The sequence below is a fragment of the Dendrobates tinctorius genome, unplaced genomic scaffold (assembly GCF_039654945.1).
Source record: "Dendrobates tinctorius isolate UK_male_01 unplaced genomic scaffold, ASM3965494v1 ptg000237l, whole genome shotgun sequence".
Classification (NCBI taxonomy): Eukaryota; Metazoa; Chordata; class Amphibia; order Anura; family Dendrobatidae; genus Dendrobates; species Dendrobates tinctorius.
The window spans coordinates 1,830,657-1,846,507 of NW_027361904.1; the positions used below are offsets into that span (position 1 = coordinate 1,830,657).

Below are 15,851 nucleotides of genomic sequence, written 5' to 3' on the forward strand. Positions count from 1 at the left end.
CATAGTTTACTGGGAAACGGGAAAAAATCCAAGTGAGAAGAAATTGTGGAAAAAACCAAGAGTGACCTAGATTTTTGGCTATTTGTCCATTATGTAGTTCCGAGGAGCCGGCGCTGTGATTCCCCTCATCACTGCGGTTACGGTGACACCGAACAGCTCCAGATTAATTGTTATTGTTTGCGGGGGGAGATGAAGGGTTAATGACGCCATTTGGGGGAGATGAAGGGTTAATGGCGCCATTTTGGGGAGATGAAGGGTTAATGATGTCATTTTGGGGAGATGAAGGGTTAATGGCGCCATTTGGTGGAGATGAAGGGTTAATGACGCCATTTGGGGGAGATGAAGGGTTAATGACGCCATTTGGGGGAGATGAAGGGTTAATTACGCCATTTTGGGGAGATGAAGGGTTAATGGCACCATTTGGGGGAGATGAAGGGTTAATGGCGCCATTTGGAGGAGATGAAGGGTTAATGGCGCCATTTGGGGGAGATGAAGGGTTAATGACACCATTTTGGGGGAGATGAAGTGTTAATGGCGCCATTTGGGGTAGGTGAAGGGTTAATGGCGCCATTTTGGGGGAGATGAAGGGTTAATGGCGCCATTTTGGGGGAGATGAAGGGTTAATGGCGCCATTTGGGGGAGATGAAGGGTTAATGGCGCCATTTGGGGGAGATGAAGGGTTAATGGCGCCATTTGGGGGAGATGAAGGGTTAATGACGCCATTTGGGGGAGATGAAGGGTTAATGACGCCATTTGGGGGAGATGAAGGGTTAATGGCGCCATTTGGGGGAGATGAAGGGTTAATGGCGCCATTTGGGGGAGATGAAGGGTTAATGACGCCATTTGGGGGAGATGAAGGGTTAATGACGCCATTTGGGGGAGATGAAGGGTTAATGACACCATTTGGGGGAGATGAAGGGTTAATGACGCCATTTGGGGGGAGATGAAGGGTTAATGACGCCATTTGGGGGAGATGAAGGGTTAATGACACCATTTGGGGGAGATGAAGGGTTAATGACGCCATTTGGGGGGAGATGAAGGGTTAATGACGCCATTTGGGGGGAGATGAAGGGTTAATGGCGCCATTTTGGGGGTGATGAAGGGTTAATGACACCATTTTGGGGGAGCTGTGGCGCTTTCATCGCTTGTTGCAGCATTTTTGGTGGAATTCCTGACTTTCTCCCGGTGGTCACAGCTCGGGGTGATTATTCCCGTAGATCGCACCCTCCTGATCCTGGTGACTCCACTTTGGTGCATTTTTTAAATTATCTTAATATTAAATAAGAGGAGGAGGCGCTGATTTTACCTTATACAATTTAATTTTTTTTCATATTTTTTAAAACACTTTTTTCCCTTGTCGCTGTGTCTAATCGTCCCCACAGTGTCCTCAGCAGACCCCCGGCTGCCATAAGAGCCCATCAGCTGCCAGCCATCACGTCACGGTGGTGCTGACGGGTGCATGGAATGACGCTGCCCCATGCCGGCCCGTGATAAATGGGATTTACCGGGGTACAATCCAGGGCAGAGCTCCACTCCATCTGCGATTGTTAGAAGCCGCTCCTGGCAGGAACACACAGCCATGATCTGCCGGGTGTGGGGCGAGATCACCCCGTGAGCTCCATTCACCAGCTACCGACTGGTGCCATACACGTGCAGCATGGCTCGTGAAAGGGTTAACGGGTAGAAATGGTTTATCATTCCTATTCTGGTCCATAATAAGGAAAACAATGGACGAAAATGGCGCAAATCACTGGTGATAGGAAAGAACACAAAGGGTTACATTGTAATTACATTAAAAAAAAACCTAAGACTTCAGGGATAATATTCTACTGACGAGGAGTCAATGGTGGAACGAGCATAAAGCTAACAATGCACCGCACCATAAGAACAACATACCTACAGTCCGAACTAATGGAAGTGTGCCGTGTGGAGCTGCTGGAGGAGGTAGTGTGATGGTATGGAGCTGCTGGTGATGGTAGTGTGATGGTGTGGAGCTGATGGTGGTGGTAGTGTGATGGTGTGGAGCTGCTGGTGATGGTAGTGTGATCGTGTGGAGCTACTGGTGATGGTAGTGTGATGGTGTGGAGCTGATGGTGATGGTAGTGTGATGGTGTGGGGCTGCTGGTGGTGGTAGTGTGATGGTGTGGAGCTGATGGTGGTGGTAGTGTGATGGTGTGGGGCTGCTGGTGGTGGTAGTGTGATGGTGTAGAGCTGCTGGTAGTGTGATGGTGTGGGGCTGCTGGTGGTGGTGTGATGGTGTGGAGCTGCTGGTGGTGGTAGTGTGATGGTGTGGAGCTGCTGGTGATGGTAGTGTGATGGTGTAGAGCTGCTGGTGGTGGTAGTGTGATGGCGTGGGGCTGCTGGTGGTGGTGGTGTGATGGTGTAGAGCTGCAGGTGGTGGTAGTGTGATGGTGTGGAGCTGCTGGTGGTGGTAGTTTGGTGGTGTGGGGCTGCTGGTGGTGGTAGTGTGATGGTGTGGAGCTGCTGGTGGTGGTAGTGTGATGGTGTAGAGCTGCTGGTGGTGGTAGTGTGATGGCGTGGGGCTGCTGGTGGTGGTGGTGTGATGGTGTGGAGCTGCTGGTGGTGGTAGTGTGATGGTGTGGGGCTGGTGGTGGTGGTAGTTTGGTGGTGTGGGGCTGGTGGTGGTGGTGGTGTGATGGTGTGGGGCTGCTGGTGGTGGTAGTTTGGTGGTGTGGGGCTGGTGGTGGTAGTGTGATGGTGTGGGGCAGCTGGTGGTGGTAGTTTGGTGGTGTGGGGCTGCTGGTGGTGGTAGTGTGATGGTGTAGAGCTGCTGGTAGTGTGATGGTGTGGGGCTGCTGGTGGTGGTGGTGTGATGGTGTGGACCTGCTGGTGATGGTAGTGTGATGGTGTAGAGCTGCTGGTAGTGTGATGGTGTGGAGCTGCTGGTGGTGGTAGTGTGATGGTGTGGGGCTGCTGGTGGTGGTGGTGTGATGGTGTGGAGCTGCTGGTGGTGGTAGTGTGATGGTGTGGGGCTGCTGGTGGTGGTAGTTTGGTGGTGTGGGGCTGCTGGTGGTGGTAGTGTGATGGTGTGGGGCAGCTGGTGGTGGTAGTTTGGTGGTGTGGGGCTGCTGGTGGTGGTAGTGTGATGGTGTAGAGCTGCTGGTAGTGTGATGGTGTGGGGCTGCTGGTGGTGGTGGTGTGATGGTGTGGAGCTGCTGGTGATGGTAGTGTGATGGTGTGGAGCTGCTGGTGGTGGTAGTGTGATGGTGTGGAGCTGCTGGTGGTGGTGGTGTGGATCTGCTGGTGGTGGTAGTGTGATGGTGTGGAGCTGCTGGTGGTGGTGGTGTGATGGTGTGGAGCTGCTGGTGGTGGTAGTGTGATGGTGTGGAGCTGCTGGTGATGGTAGTGTGATGGTGTAGAGCTGCTGGTAGTGTGATTGTGTGGAGCTGCTGGTGGTGGTAGTGTGATGGTGTGGGGCTGCTGGTGGTGGTGGTGTGATGGTGTGGAGCTGCTGGTGATGGTAGTGTGATGGTGTGGAGCTGCTGGTGGTGGTAGTGTGATGGTGTGGAGCTGCTGGTGGTGGTGGTGTGGATCTGCTGGTGGTGGTAGTGTGATGGTGTGGAGCTGCTGGTGGTGGTGGTGTGATGGTGTGGAGCTGCTGGTGGTGGTGGTGTGGATCTGCTGGTGGTGGTAGTGTGATGGTGTGGAGCTGCTGGTGGTGGTGGTGTGATGGTGTGGAGCTGCTGGTGGTGGTAGTGTGATGGTGTGGGGCTGCTGGTGGTGGTAGTGTGATGGTGTAGAGCTGCTGGTAGTGTGATGGTGTGGAGCTGCTGGTGGTGGTAGTGTGATGGTGTGGGGCTTCTGGTGGTGGTGGTGTGATGGTGTGGGGCTGCTGGTGGTGGTGGTGTGATGGTGTGGAGCTGCTGGTGGTGGTAGTGTGATGGTGTGGGGCTGCTGGTGGTGGTAGTTTGGTGGTGTGGGGCTGCTGGTGGTGGTAGTGTGATGGTGTGGGGCAGCTGGTGGTGGTAGTTTGGTGGTGTGGGGCTGCTGGTGGTGGTAGTGTGATGGTGTAGAGCTGCTGGTAGTGTGATGGTGTGGGGCTGCTGGTGGTGGTGGTGTGATGGTGTGGAGCTGCTGGTGATGGTAGTGTGATGGTGTGGAGCTGCTGGTGGTGGTAGTGTGATGGTGTGGAGCTGCTGGTGGTGGTGGTGTGGATCTGCTGGTGGTGGTAGTGTGATGGTGTGGAGCTGCTGGTGGTGGTGGTGTGATGGTGTGGAGCTGCTGGTGGTGGTAGTGTGATGGTGTGGAGCTGCTGGTGATGGTAGTGTGATGGTGTAGAGCTGCTGATAGTGTGATGGTGTGGAGCTGCTGGTGGTGGTAGTGTGATGGTGTGGGGCTGCTGGTGGTGGTGGTGTGATGGTGTGGAGCTGCTGGTGATGGTAGTGTGATGGTGTGGAGCTGCTGGTGGTGGTAGTGTGATGGTGTGGAGCTGCTGGTGGTGGTGGTGTGGATCTGCTGGTGGTGGTAGTGTGATGGTGTGGAGCTGCTGGTGGTGGTGGTGTGATGGTGTGGAGCTGCTGGTGGTGGTGGTGTGGATCTGCTGGTGGTGGTAGTGTGATGGTGTGGAGCTGCTGGTGGTGGTGGTGTGATGGTGTGGAGCTGCTGGTGGTGGTAGTGTGATGGTGTGGGGCTGCTGGTGGTGGTAGTGTGATGGTGTAGAGCTGCTGGTAGTGTGATGGTGTGGAGCTGCTGGTGGTGGTAGTGTGATGGTGTGGGGCTGCTGGTGGTGGTGGTGTGATGGTGTGGAGCTGCTGGTAGTGTGATGGTGTGGGGCTGCTGGTGATGGTAGTGTGATGGTGTAGAGCTGCTGGTAGTGTGATGGTGTGGGGCTGCTGGTGGTGGTGGTGTGATGGTGTGGAGCTGCTGGTGATGGTAGTGTGATGGTGTGGAGCTGCTGGTGGTGGTAGTGTGATGGTGTGGAGCTGCTGGTGGTGGTGGTGTGGATCTGCTGGTGGTGGTAGTGTGATGGTGTGGAGCTGCTGGTGGTGGTGGTGTGATGGTGTGGAGCTGCTGGTGGTGTGGATCTGCTGGTGGTGGTGGTGTGGAGCTGCTGGTGGTGGTGGTGTGATGGTGTGGAGCTGCTGGTGGTGGTAGTGTGATGGTGTGGGGCTGCTGGTGGTGGTAGTGTGATGGTGTAGAGCTGCTGGTAGTGTGATGGTGTGGAGCTGCTGGTGGTGGTAGTGTGATGGTGTGGGGCTGCTGGTGGTGGTGGTGTGATGGTGTGGGGCTGCTGGTGGTGGTGTGATGGTGTGGAGCTGCTGGTGGTGGTAGTGTGATGGTGTGGGGCTGCTGGTGGTGGTAGTTTGGTGGTGTGGGGCTGCTGGTGGTGGTAGTGTGATGGTGTGGGGCAGCTGGTGGTGGTAGTTTGGTGGTGTGGGGCTGCTGGTGGTGGTAGTGTGATGGTGTAGAGCTGCTGGTAGTGTGATGGTGTGGGGCTGCTGGTGGTGGTGGTGTGATGGTGTGGAGCTGCTGGTGATGGTAGTGTGATGGTGTGGAGCTGCTGGTGGTGGTAGTGTGATGGTGTGGAGCTGCTGGTGGTGGTGGTGTGGATCTGCTGGTGGTGGTAGTGTGATGGTGTGGAGCTGCTGGTGGTGGTGGTGTGATGGTGTGGAGCTGCTGGTGGTGGTAGTGTGATGGTGTGGAGCTGCTGGTGATGGTAGTGTGATGGTGTAGAGCTGCTGGTAGTGTGATGGTGTGGAGCTGCTGGTGGTGGTAGTGTGATGGTGTGGGGCTGCTGGTGGTGGTGGTGTGATGGTGTGGAGCTGCTGGTGATGGTAGTGTGATGGTGTGGAGCTGCTGGTGGTGGTAGTGTGATGGTGTGGAGCTGCTGGTGGTGGTGGTGTGGATCTGCTGGTGGTGGTAGTGTGATGGTGTGGAGCTGCTGGTGGTGGTGGTGTGATGGTGTGGAGCTGCTGGTGGTGGTAGTGTGATGGTGTGGGGCTGCTGGTGGTGGTAGTGTGATGGTGTAGAGCTGCTGGTAGTGTGATGGTGTGGAGCTGCTGGTGGTGGTAGTGTGATGGTGTGGAGCTGCTGGTAGTGTGATGGTGTGGGGCTGCTGGTGATGGTAGTGTGATGGTGTGGGGCTGCTGGTGGTGGTGGTGTGATGGTGTGGAGCTGCTGGTAGTGTGATGGTGTGGGGCTGCTGGTGATGGTAGTGTGATGGTGTAGAGCTGCTGGTAGTGTGATGGTGTGGGGCTGCTGGTGGTGGTGGTGTGATGGTGTGGAGCTGCTGGTGGTGGTGGTGTGATGGTGTGGAGCTGCTGGTGATGGTAGTGTGATGGTGTGAGGCTGCTGGTGGTGGTAGTGTGATGGTGTAGAGCTGCTGGTAGTGTGATGGTGTGGAGCTGCTGGTGGTGGTAGTGTGATGGTGTGGGGCTGCTGGTGGTGGTAGTGTGATGGTGTGGAGCTGCTGGTGGTGGTAGTGTGATGGTGTGGGGCTGCTGGTGGTGGTAGTGTGATGGTGTGGGGCTGCTGGTGGTGGTAGTGTGATGGTGTGGGGCTGCTGGTGGTGGTAGTGTGATGGTGTGGGGCTGCTGGTGGTGGTAGTGTGATGGTGTGGGGCTGCTGGTGGTGGTAGTGTGATGGTGTGGAGCTGCTGGTGGTGGTAGTGTGATGGTGTGGGGCTGCTGGTGGTGGTAGTGTGATGGTGTAGAGCTGCTGGTAGTGTGATGGTGTGGAGCTGCTGGTGGTGGTAGTGTGATGGTGTGGGGCTGCTGGTGGTGGTAGTGTGATGGTGTGGGGCTGCTGGTGATGGTAGTGTGATGGTGTAGAGCTGCTGGTAGTGTGATGGTGTGGAGCTGCTGGTGGTGGTAGTGTGATGGCGTGGGGCTGCTGGTGGTGGTAGTGTGATGGTGTGGGGCTGCTGGTGGTGGTAGTGTGATGGTGTGGGGCTGCTGGTGGTGGTAGTGTGATGGTGTGGGGCTGCTGGTGGTGGTAGTGTGATGGTGTGGGGCTGCTGGTGGTGGTAGTGTGATGGTGTGGGGCTGCTGGTGGTGGTAGTGTGATGGTGTGGAGCTGCTGGTGGTGGTAGTGTGATGGTGTGGGGCTGCTGGTGGTGGTAGTGTGATGGTGTAGAGCTGCTGGTAGTGTGATGGTGTGGAGCTGCTGGTGGTGGTAGTGTGATGGTGTGGGGCTGCTGGTGGTGGTAGTGTGATGGTGTGGAGCTGCTGGTGGTGGTGGTGTGATGCTGCTGGTGGTGGTAGTGTGATGGTGTGGGGCTGCTGGTGGTGGTAGTGTGATGGTGTGGGGCTGCTGGTGGTGGTGGTGTGATGCTGCTGGTGGTGGTAGTGTGATGGTGTGGGGCTGCTGGTGGTGGTAGTGTGATGGTGTGGGGCTGCTGGTGGTGGTGGTGTGATGTGTAGGGCTGCTGGTGGTGGTAGTGTGATGGTGTGGAGCTGCTGGTGGTGTGATGGTGTGGGGCTGCTGGTTGAGGTAGTGTCAGGGCCGGCGTTATGGGCTGGCTGGGGGCCGTTCCTCCAGGGGCCCCCAGCCAGCGGCACATCACACAGCCGCTATGGGGCCCCTGTGAGGCAGGAGGGCCCGACTGCCCCCAGCGCCGACTCCCGCCGCCGCACTGAAGGAGGCAGTGATGGAGGAGAGAGTGTCAGCTGACGCTCCATCTCCCATCATTCCCCGCTCTGCCTCTGACACAGTGGGGGCGCGATGACGTCATCGCTCTGTCACTGTGTGCCAGACAGTGCAGGAGGAGACAGGAGCAGCCAGCAGCGCAGACACGAGGAGAAGGTGAGGAGTGTTTTTTGGGTTTTTTTTTTTTAAATTAGTGTAAGTACTGGACTGTGGGGCCACTCTGGGGGGGGCTATATACCATGCTGGGCTGTATTATACCGTGCTGGGCTGTAGTACACCATTCTCGGGGGGCTATATACTATACTGGGCTGTATTATACCATTCTGGGGGGGCTATATACCATGCTGGGCTGTATTATACCATTCTGGGGGGGCTATATACCATGCTGGGCTGTATTATACCATACTGGGCTGTATTATTCCATTCTGGGGGGTCTATATACCATGCTGGGCTGTATTATACCATTCTGGGGGGCTATATACCATACTGGGCTGTATTATTCCATGCTGGGGGGGCTATATACCATGCTGGGCTGTATTATACCATTCTGGGGGGCTATATACCATACTGGGCTGTATTATACCATTCTGGCGGGCTATATACCATGCTGGGCTGTATTACACCATTCTCGGGGGGGCTATATACCATGCTGGGCTGTATTATACCATTCTGGGGGGGCTATATACCATGCTGGGCTGTATTATACCATTCTGGGAGGGCTATATACCATGCTGGGCTGTATTATACCATGCTGGGCTGTATTATACCATTCTGGGGGGCTATATACCATGCTGGGCTGTATTATACCATTCTGGGGGGGCTATATACCATGCTGGGCTGTATTATACCATGCTGGGCTGTATTATACCATTCTGGGGGGGCTATATACCATGCTGGTCTGTATTATACCATGCTGGGCTGTATTATACCATTCTGGGGGGCTATATACCATGCTGGGCTGTATTATACCATGCTGGGCTGTATTACACCATTCTCGGGGGGCTATATACCATGCTGGGCTGTATTATACCATGCTGGACTGTATTATAGCATTCTGGGGGGGCTATATACCATGCTGGGTTGTATTATACCATACTTGGCTGTATTATTCCATTCTGGGGGGCTATATACCATGCTGGGCTGTATTATACCATTCTGGGGGATCTATATACCATGCTGGGCTGTATTATACCGTGCTGGGCTGTATTATACCATTCTGGGGGGGGCTATATACCATACTGGGCTGTATTATACCATGATGGACTGTATTATACCATGCTGGGCTGTATTATACCATTCTGGGGGGGCTATATACCATGCTGGGCTGTATTATACCATACCATGCTGGGCTGTATTATACCATTCTGGGGCGGCTATATACCATGCTGGGCTGTATTATACCATACTGGGCTGTATTATTCCATTCTGGGGGGTCTATATACCATGCTGGGCTGTATTATACCATTCTGGGGGGGCTATATACCATGCTGGGCTGTATTATACCATACTGGGCTGTATTATTCCATTCTGGGGGGTCTATATACCATGCTGGGCTGTATTATACCATGCTGGGCTGTATTATACCATTCTGGGGGCTATATACCATACTGGGCTGTATTATACCATTCTGGCGGGCTATATACCATGCTGGGCTGTATTATACCATGGTGGGCTGTATACCATGGTGGGCTGTATATCATGGTGGGCTGGGCTGTATACCATGTGGTGCTGGGCTATATACTATGCGGCTGTTATATACCATGGGGGGTACATTTTACATTATATTCTATAGGGGAGGCTGTGTTATATAATATGGGGGCTACATTATATTCTATGGGGAGGTGGGCTGTATTATATTCTATTTGGGGCTACATTATGTTCTATGGGGAGGCTGTATTATATTTATTATATTCGATGGGGGCTGCATTATACTATATGAGGAGGGCTACATTGTATTCTATGGAGGGGCTACATTATACTAAATAAGGGGCTGCATTATATCCTATGAGGGGGTTGCCATATATTCTATGGAGGGGCTGCATTATACTATATGGGGGTGGGGCTGCATTATATTCTATGGAGGGTTACATTATATTCTGTGGAGTGGCTGCATTATACTCTGGGGAAGCTGCATTATTCTCTAAGGGGTGGCTGCATTATACTATAAGAGGGGGGCTGCATTATATTCTATGGGGGTTACATTATATTGTATGGCGGGGCTTCATTATTCTCTGTGGGATGGCTGCATTATGCTCTATTGGGTGGCTGCATTATACTATATGTGGGCTGCATTATACTGTATCGAGGACTATGGTTAATACATTATATGAAGTACTATGGGGTGCATTATGCTATGGGAAGTGAATTGTACTACATGGGTGACTATGGTGGTGGATTATACTATATGGAGAACTATGAGGAGTGTATTATACTATATGGAGGACTGAGCAGTGTATTTTAATATATGGAGGGCTATGAGGAGTGTATTATACTATATGGAGGACTGAAGAGTGTACTATACTATATGAAGGACTATGGGGCAGATTATATTGTATGGAGGACTATGGGATGTAAACTGTAGATGTGCTGCTAACATGATACTGTATGGTGATCTGTTAGGGTGTGTGCACTGTGCACACGTTGCGGATTAGTCTGCAACTTTTTTTGCAGTGAATCCATATCTCTTGGCAGAAACCGCAGGGTAAAACACATGCATTTTTCCTGCGGATTCCCAGCATGTGTACAGCGGATTTGATGTAAGTTCTAGTGCGGTTTGGCAGTGCGGATGAGAGAGAGAGATTGCTTGATTTGTATGTCCCGGAACATACACTGCAGCTGCGGTTCCGCAAAAAAGAAGTAACATGCTGTGGAAAATAAACTGCAGCATATCTGCACGGAATTTTCCGCAGCATGTGCACGGCGGATTTGGTTTTCCATAGGATTACATGGTACTGTAAACTGCATGGAAACTGCTGCGGATCCACAGGACCAAATTGGCTGCAGATCCACAGCAAAAACCGCAACGTGTGCACACCCCTTAGTGATCCATTAGTGATCATTCTGTTCCCATCATTCTTTCTCAGACGGTGGAAAGAGGCCGGGAAACAAGTATTGAACGACTTCTTCAATTTTGTCGCTCATTTAGCGGCCTTAGTTCAGCGCATGTAAATACAATCGAAATGCTTCTGTGTGATGTGCAATATGTTAGCATTTGGGGCCCCATTTTAAACTTTGCCTAGGGCCCCACTTTGCCTAAAACCGGCCCTGGGTAGTGTGATGGTGTGGGGCTGCTGGTGGTGGTAGTGTGATGGTGTGGAGCTGCTGGTGATGGTAGTGTGATGGTAGTGTGATGGTGTAGAGCTGCTGGTAGTGTGATGGTGTGGGGCTGCTGGTGGTGGTAGTGTGATGGTGTAGGGTTGCTGGTGGTAGTGTGATGGTGTGATACTCATGGTGGTGGTAGTGTGATGGTGTAGGGCTGCTGGTGGAGGTAGTGTGATGGTGTGAGACTAGTGGTGGTAGTGTGATGGTGTAGGGCTGCTGGTGATGGTAGTGTGATGGTGTAGAGCTGCTGGTAGTGTGATGGTGTGGGGCTGCTGGTGGTGGTAGTGTGATGGTGTAGGGCTGCTGGTGGTAGTGTGATGGTGTGAGACTCATGGTGGTGGTAGTGTGATGGTGTAGGGCTGCTGGTGGAGGTAGTGTGATGGTGTGAGACTAGTGGTGGTAGTGTGATGGTGTAGAGCTGCTGGTGGTGGTAGTGTGATGGTGTAGGGCTGCTGGTGGTGGTAGTGTGATGGTGTGAGACTCATGGTGGAGGTAGTGTGATGGTGTAGGGCTGCTGGTGGTGGTAGTGTGATGGTGTAGAGCTGCTGGTAGTGTGATGGTGTGGGGCTGCTGGTGGTGGTAGTGTGATGGTGTAGGGCTGCTGGTGGTAGAGTGATGGTGTGAGACTCATGGTGGTGGTAGTGTGATGGTGTAGGGCTGCTGGTGGAGGTAGTGTGATGGTGTGAGACTAGTGGTTGTAGTGTGATGGTGTAGAGCTGCTGGTGGTGGTAGTGTGATGGTGTAGGGCTGCTGGTGGTGGTAGTGTGATGGTGTGAGACTCATGGTGGTTGTAGTGTGATGGTGTAGGCCTGTTGGTGGAGGTAGTGTGATTGTGTGAGACTCATGGTGGTGGTAGTGTGATGGTGTGGGGCTGCTGGTGGTGGTAGTGTGATGGTGTGGAGCTGCTGGTGGTGGTAGTGTGATGGTGTGAGACTCATGGCGGTGGTAGTGTGATGGTGTGGGGCTGCTGGTGGTGGTAGTGTGATGGTGTAGGGCTGCTGGTGGAGGTAGTGTGATGGTGTGAGACTAGTGGTGGTAGTGTGGTAGTGTGATGGTGTAGGGCTGCTGGTGATGGTAGTGTGATGGTGTAGAGCTGCTGGTAGTGTGATGATGTGGGGCTGCTGGTGGTGGTAGTGTGATGGTGTAGGGCTGCTGGTGGTAGTGTGATGGTGTGAGACTCGTGGTGGTGGTAGTGTGATGGTGTAGGGCTGCTGGTGGAGGTAGTGTGATGGTGTGAGACTAGTGGTGGTAGTGTGATGGTGTAGGGCTGCTGGTGGTGGTAGTGTGATGGTGTGAGACTCATGGTGGAGGTAGTGTGATGGTGTGGGGCTGCTGGTGGTGGTAGTGTGATGGTGTAGAGCTGCTGGTAGTGTGATGGTGTGGGGCTGCTGGTGGTAGTGTGATGGTGTAGGGCTGCTGGTGGTAGTGTGATGGTGTGAGACTCATGGTGGTGGTAGTGTGATGGTGTAGGGCTGCTGGTGGAGGTAGTGTGATGGTGTGAGACTCATGGTGGTGGTAGTGTGATGGTTCTGGGGCTGCTGGTGGTGGTAGTGTGATGGTGTGGGGCTGCTGGTGGTGGTAGTGTGATGGTGTGGAGCTGCTGGTGGTGGTAGTGTGATGGTGTGGGGCTGCTGGTGGTGGTAGTGTGATGGTGTAGGGCTGCTGGTGGTGGTACTGTGATGGTGTGAGACTCATGGTGGTGGTAGTGTGATGGTATGGAGCTGCTGCTCATAGTAGTGTGATGGTGTGGCGCTGCTGCTCCTAGTAGTGTAATGGTGTGGGGCTGCTAGTAGTGTGATGCTACTGGTAGTGGTAGTGTGATGGTGTGGAGCTGTTGGTGGTGGTATTGCAATTATGTTGTGATACTGATGTTGGTAGTGTGATGGAGTGGGGTTGCTGATTGTGGTAGTGTGATGTGTGGGGCTGCTGATGGAGGTATGTAGCTGTTGGTGGTGGCATTGAGATGGTGAGGAGCTTCTGGTGGTGGTACGTGTGAGCTGTGTGTGTGTGATTCGTGTGAGCTGTGTGTGATTCGTGTGAGCTGTGTGTGATTCGTGTGAGCTGTGTGTGATACGTGTGAGCTGTGTGTGATACGTGTGAGCTGTGTGTGTGTGATACGTGTGAGGTGTGTGTGTGTGATACGTGTGAGTTGTGTGTGTGTGTGATATGTGTGAGCTGTGTGTGTGTGTGATATGTGTGAGCTGTGTGTGTGTGATACGTGTGAGCTGTGTGTGTGATATGTGTGAGCTGTGTGTGTGTGATACGTGTGAGCTGTGTGTGTGTGAGCTGTGTGTGTGTGGTACGTGTGAGCTGTGTGTGTGATATGTGTGAGCTGTGTGTGATACGTGTGAGCTGTGTGTGTGTGATACTTGTGAGCTGTGTGTGTGTGATACGTGTGAGCTGTGTGTGTGTGGTACGTGTGAGCTCTGTGTGTGATACGTGTGAGCTGTGTGTGTGATACGTGTGAGGTGTGTGTGTGATATGTGTGAGCTGTGTGTGTGTGATACGTGTGCGCTGTGTGTGATACGTGTGAGCTGTGTGTGATACGTGTGAGCTGTGTGTGTGCGTGACAAGTGTAAGCTGTGTGTGATACGTGTGAGCTGTGTGTGTGATACGTGTGAGTTGTGTGTGTGTGATACATGTGAGGTGTGTGTGTGATATGTGTGATACGTGTGAGTTGTGTGTGTGTGATATGTGTGAGCTGTGTGTGTGATATGTGTGAGCTGTGTGTGTGTGATATGTGTGAGCTGTGTGTGTGTGATACGTGTGAGCTGTGTGTGTGTGATACGTGTGAGCTGTGTGTGGTACGTGTGAGCTGTGTGTGTGTGATATGTGTGAGCTGTGTGTGTGTGATACTTGTGAGCTGTGTGTGTGTGATATGTGTGAGCTGTGTGTGTGATATGTGTGAGCTGTGTGTGTGTGATACGTGTGATCTGTGTGTGTGATACATGTGAGCTGTGTGTGACGTGTGAGCTGTGTGTGGTACGTGTGAGCTGTGTGTGTGTGATACTTGTGAGCTGTGTGTGTGTGATACGTGTGAGCTGTGTGTGTGTGATACGTGTGAGGTGTGTGTGTGATATGTGTGAGCTGTGTGTGTGTGATACGTGTGCGCTGTGTGTGTTTGATACGTGTGAGCTGTGTGTGATACTTGTGAGCTGTGTGTGTGTGATACGTGTGAGCTGTGTGTGTGTGGTACGTGTGAGCTGTGTGTGTGTGATACGTGTGAGCTTTGTGTGTGTGATACGTGTGAGGTGTGTGTGTGATATGTGTGAGCTGTGTGTGTGATATGTGTGAGCTGTGTGTGTGTGATACGTGGGCGCTGTGTGTGTGTGATACGTGTGCGCTGTGTGTGTGTGAGCTGTGTGAGCTGTGTGTGTGTGTGAGCTGGGTGTGATACGTGTGAGCTGTGTGTGTGTGAGCTGGGTGTGATACGTGTGAGCTGTGTGTGTGATACGTGTGAGCTGTGTGTGTGATACGTGTGAGCTGTGTGTGTGTGATACGTGTGAGCTGTGTGTGTGATATGTGTGAGCTGTGTGTGTGATATGTGTGAGCTGTGTGTGTGTGATACGTGTGAGCTGTGTGTATGTGATACGTGTGAGCTGTGTGTATGTGATACGTGTGAGCTGTGTGTGTGTGATACGTGTGAGGTGTGAGCAATGGCCGGAGCTGAGCCTCCCCCTCCCTTGCAGAAGAGGCGTGGGCGGAGGCGAACATGACGGGGGGTTGGAAGGAGAGGGTGGGGGGAGCGTTTTGGGGGAAGGGGCATTGCACATATATAACGGGGTGCGGCGGGCCTTACTCCCTCTCTGTTCCCGCTCTTCTTACCTGACAGCTTGTCACCAGTCCTCACCATGTCGGACGTGGATCGGGCCTTGGAGTGCCTTCGGGAGGCGTCCTTGTTGCAGCCGCCGGGCTGGTTGGCGGCACAGCTGGCGTCCATCGCGCCTGGGACCCCTGTGCAGGCGGCTCAGCCGGGGATGAGGGAGCGACGTGCAAGAAGGGTGAGGCCTCCCTGAATCGGCTCCCCGGGCCTCGCGACGGCGCAGGAGCCCCTCCCGGGACCCTCCAAGCCGGGCGCCGCGTGCTCCCCGTAATAGCGGGCCCCGGCTTGGGAGGAATCCGCATGGCCGGCGAGGCCCTGCGGCGGTGTCCAGCCTGATGTCTCGCTCTGCGCAGGGGGTGGGGCTGACATGCGCCGGGCGGTGCAGCTCCACAGAGGCATCGGGGGGGCTGTGCGGACGGCTTTCCCGCTGCACAGCCTGCTTCCCGCTCCGGCCCGCGGTCGGCCAGCTCCAGGACGGCGGCCTACCAGGCAGGGCCCAGCGCTTCACCCCTCACCAGGAGGGGGACTTCGGGTGGGTCGCGGGGCTGCGGCGGGGGGGTGCCCACAACGTGGTCTGCCTCACGCTGGGCAGACCGACAGGAGGTCCTGCAGCAGGGATCCAGCGGCCTGCAGTGCGGCAGGGCCTATGCCTTCCACCCCCACAGACGGCGGCAGGGGGTGCGCTTCGGGGGCACATGCCTCATCACCGGGGGCCGTTTCAGCGCGGTCAGATGGCGGGGGATCCAGGACCCTCAACGCGGCGACCCAGGCAGCGTGGTTACCCGGAGATCAGCAAGCGGGATCCCCCCTGGGTTTCGGGTCCTGCATCCCGGTTCCTCCGGGGGGGGAGTCCTTGGCGTCAGCGTCAGTCCAGCGGTGTCAGCATCGCTAACAGAACAGGTGGAACCTCATCCGTGGATCCTGGTCGTTCGGCTGGAGGGCCCACAGCCCCCTCGCAGCCCGGGGAGTATGCCTCTGTGTCTACTGTGTGTCAGCCATTTTTGTTTTCCTCTACGGCGGGTGTGGGCTCCCTGGCGGATGGTACTGGGGTGGGAGGTGTGATATACAATGCAGGCTGTCAGCTCATCCCCCCCTCCTC

The 15,851-nt window shown here is 54.2% G+C and overlaps 1 protein-coding gene across 1 annotated transcript in view; it reads left to right on the forward strand.

Moving 5' to 3' along the window:
• Positions 1-15,851, forward strand: part of LOC141060494 (uncharacterized) — a 561,818-nt gene that overhangs the window by 278,796 nt on the left and 267,171 nt on the right. The window lies entirely within an intron of this gene.